General features: G+C 36.4%; 1 non-coding gene across 1 annotated transcript; it reads right to left on the bottom strand.

The window, feature by feature from the left end:
• Positions 1-1,916: 1,916 nt before the first annotated feature.
• LOC127901981 (small nucleolar RNA R71) lies at positions 1,917-2,023 on the bottom strand. The gene has a single exon (XR_008054386.1). It is a non-coding gene; the product is annotated as a small nucleolar RNA R71 (small nucleolar RNA).
• Between the last annotated feature and the right edge of the window lie 2,385 nt (positions 2,024-4,408).

Raw genomic sequence — 4,408 nt, 5'->3', positions numbered from 1 at the left:
TTTCACGACATTGTTTATAGTTCCTGAGAAATTATATTCCAAGCAATAGACTTTAAGATTGCCCCAAATCTATTTTCTATTGTTCCCTTCATGCTTGTAAAGATCTGTTAGAGTGCAATTTATGCATTAGTTTTGCATTATTTACTTCCTTTAATATCGATATTTTGCACTTAATAATAGTGATTTACTTGTGATTTACTTTTGTAGGTGCAATTCTATTGATTGGTGATAAAATTGAGCTACAAGATGATGTTTAAGGATGATTGTTCTCTTGGAGAAATTATGAGCGGCAGAAGAACTTTGTTGATAAGGCGTGGGTGCGTGCTGTCAACTGCGGACCTGCAGTTTTTAGTTTAACGTGTTTTGTATTTTTGGCTATTTTTGTAATTACGAATTTAATATTTCAGATTTTAGTATTTTATTTTAAATAGAACTCTAAAAGAGAAGAGAGAGAGAGTATTTAAAGGGGGAATCTATTGTGAAAAAGGGGGATTTGGATTGGAGAAAAGAAGGAAACCCTAGATCTTAATTTTTCTCTTCTCTCTATGAAGAACTAAACCTATTTTTCTGGTTGAAGGTAAATGAAGCTTTGATTCATCACTACTGTGAGATCTTTCTTGTGCTTTAATTGTTTTATTGCTTTTTGGGTATTTGTTTATTCTCTAAATTATTTTCATGATTATGTTTGTTAATTAGGTAATTGGCCACTATTTAATTATCAACTTAATCTATTGTCAATTGAAGGATTCATCGTATGAAGAATTTAATGTTTGTGACAAATGACATAGCAGAGAGTTGTGTTGTGAGAATAAATAATCTAATTTAAATGAATCATCATATGTGTTGATTAGGATTTGGGTCTCTCTGGTTTTTCAGGCTGTCAATTGATTAAATCCTATGATCGTATCTAGGGTTGTCTATTGATTAGGGAAATAACCAATGGTCGTACCTTGGTTATCGACTAGTGAAGGAGAGACTGGCTATTAGAGGGTCTCAGTAGCTATAACCGGTCTATTCATGAGTAATAATAATCTATATTTGAATCAATGATCAGTAGTCGAATCAAGCTGAGTTAATTCCTTCAACCAGAGCTTTCTCCAATTTGAATTACAACTTTAATTTGCATTCTTGTTATTTTAATTTGATTTTTATTATTGTCAACAATTCCCCCATTTTACGTTTTACGTTTCAAAGGATTTAAATAATTACCGATCTCTGTGGACACGACCCTGCTCAATCACTATACACAATTTATTTAGAGTAGGAATTTATTTTTGTTGGCTTCGACAACCATCAAATTTTGGCGCCGTTGCCCGGGATTAGTGTCATTTATTTAATCCTTTTTACGTTTTACTTGGTGTATGGTTCGTTCTTCTCGTACAGGTACACTTTCGTTTAATCCTGAAATTGAGAAGACAGCTCGCCAGCTGAGACAGCAGACGAAGCGAGTTAAGCAACGATCATTGTCGCCTTTACTTTCTGAAACATACACGGTGCCTAATTTAGTTGAATCATCTAGCGATTCAGAAGAACAAGTGATGGATATACCTGCACCTGTAGAAAGAACTCTTAGAGAGTTAGCTAAACCAGACTTGAATCAGCAACCACTCTGCATTCAATATGTAGATTTGGAGGTAAATTTTGAATTAAAGTCTGGTCTTATTCATTTATTACCTAAGTTTCATGGTTTTGCAGGTGAAGATCCTCATAAACATCTTAAGGAGTTTCATGTTATGTGTTCAAGTATGAGACCACAAGGCGTGACTGAAGAGCAGATTAAGCTGTGTGCTTTTCCTTTCTCTTTAGATGGACTAGCTAAAGACTGGTTATACTACTTGCCTCCTGGATCGATTACAACGTGGAATGGTTTGAAGAAGCAGTTCCTTGAGAAGTACTTTCCTGCTTCAAGAGCTGCCAACATCAGAAAAGATATTTGTGGGATCAGACAACTTCCTGGGGAGACTTTGTATGAGTATTGGGAGCGATTCAAAAAATTGTGTGCCAGCTGTCCTCAGCATCAAATTTCTGATCATCTTCTTATTCAATATTTTTACGAAGGACTGTCATTGATGGATAGGAGTATGATAGATGCTGCTAATGGAGGCGTGTTGATGAACAAGACCCCTACTCAAGCAAGGGAGTTGATATCAAATATGGCTGCCAATGCACAACAATTTGGCAGCAGGCAAGAGCTCACTTCAAGGAAGGTGAATGAGGTAAATATTTCTTCTGTTGAACAACATTTAGATAAACTTACTTTTTTTGTGGAAAAGTTTGTTGTAGGTAATGTGCAACAGGTAAAGACTTGTGGTATTTGTTACAATATGGGTCATTCAACTGATATGTGTCTTACACTTCAAGAAGAACCCATTGAACAAGCCAATGCAGTTGGAGGATTTCCAGGCATGCCTCAGAGAAGGTATGATCCTTATGCATAAACATACAATCCGGGATAGAAGGATCATCCTAACTTCAGCTATGGAGTTAGGCCGTCAGGATTCCCACAATAATATTCACCAAGACAACCAGCAGCTCCACAGTCAACCTCCAAGTCAGGTATATCTCTTGAAGAAATTGTTAAATCACTTGCGACTAATGCTCAACTATTTCAGCAGGCAACTACAACAAGCATTCGGAAATTGGAGAGCTAAGTGAGTCAATTGGCAACTACAATGAGCCGTCTAGAGTCTCAAGTATTAGGGAGATTGCCTTCACAATCTTAGGTGAATCCCAAGCAAAACGCTAGTGCCGTCATCCTTAGAAGTGGGAAGGAGTTGGAAGAGCCTAGTAAGAAAGTGACAGAGCAAGTAGAAGATGAGCTTGAAAAGAATGAATTGATGCCTAAATCTTAAGATGCGCAACCCACCAGAGCGAAACCCCTATCTATTGTGATACCTCATCCTTTTCCAATCTGGTTTGCAAAATCCAAGAAGGAGGAACAAGAGAAAGACATCCTTGAGACATTTCGCAAGGTTGAGGTAAATATTCCCTTATTAGATGCTATAAAACAAATACCTCGATATGCTAAATTTCTTAAGGAACTGTGCACCTCCAAGAGAAAATTAAGAGGAGATGAAAGAGTTCATATGGGGGAGAATGTTTCAGCAGTTCTCCAAAAGAAACTACCTCCCAAGTGCAAGGATCCAGGTATGTTTACTATCCCTTGCAAAATTAGTAGTGTTAGAGTTGAGAAGGCTATGTTAGATCTAGGAGTTTCTATTAATGTAATGCCTCGTTCTATTTATTCGTCTTTGAATATTGGTGCATTAAAAGAAACTAGCGTGATAATTTAACTAGCTGATAGGTCTAATGCATATCCTGATGGGGTATTAGAGGATGTCCTAGTACAAGTTAATGAGCTAGTTTTTCCTGCTGATTTTTATGTACTTGACATGGAAGAGGATAACTCCTCTAATTCTGTCCCAATTTTGCTAGGAAGACCTTTTCTTAAGACTACTAGAACTAAAATGGATGTACATAAAGGGACTCTTACTATGGAGTTTGATGGAGAGATTATAGAGTTCAATATGTATGATACCATGAAATATCCCAGTAAAGAACATTCGGTATTTTCTATGGATGTTATTAACCCTATAGTGCAGGAAGTTTTTAATTTGGATGTGAAGATTCATTGGTAGCTGCTTTAAATAACAGTTTGGGCCTCAAAGGATTGCAAAAGGATGAAAATGAGTTTGTTTTAAATTCTGTATTGCAAGAGACAATTTATGAATTAAATTCTTTGACAACTTTAATTCATCATATGTCTAATAATGAATTACCTTCATCTCATGCAAAACTTCTTCCATCTATTTTACAGGCACCAAAAATAGAGCTTAAACCATTGCCTAGTCATCTAAAGTACATGTTTTTAGGAGATGATGAGACACTTCCGGTGATCATCTCTTCAAAGCTTAGTACTTTAGAGGAAGAGAAACTTATTAGAGTGCTAAGGGATTACAAAAAGGCTATTGGGTGGACAATTGCAGATATTAAAGGGATAAGTCTATCCACGTGCATGCATAGAATACTACTGGAGGAAGATGCCAAACCTTCAATTCAAGCTCAACACCGTTTGAATCCACTCATGATGGAAGTAGTGAAGAAAGAAATTCTAAAACTTCTTGATGCATGTATAATCTATCAAATTTCGGATAGCAAATGGGTAAGTCCGGTACAAGTGGTACCGAAGAAAACTGGTATAACAATTGTTGAGAATTCTTATGGTGAGTTAGTACCTACCCGAGTTCAGAATGGGTGGAGGGTTTGTATTGATTTTAGAAAGCTTAATTCACTCACTAGGAAGGATCATTTTCCTATTCCTTTTATTGATCAGATGCTCGAAAGGTTGGCAGGAAAAACTCACTTTTGTTGTCTTGATGGCTATTTAGGTTTTCATCAGATACCAGTT

The sequence above is a fragment of the Citrus sinensis genome, chromosome 4, assembly GCF_022201045.2.
Source record: "Citrus sinensis cultivar Valencia sweet orange chromosome 4, DVS_A1.0, whole genome shotgun sequence".
NCBI classification, from domain to species: domain Eukaryota; kingdom Viridiplantae; phylum Streptophyta; class Magnoliopsida; order Sapindales; family Rutaceae; genus Citrus; species Citrus sinensis.
Note: the sequence above shows the minus strand (reverse complement) of the source record. Positions and strands in the feature narration are given on the sequence as shown.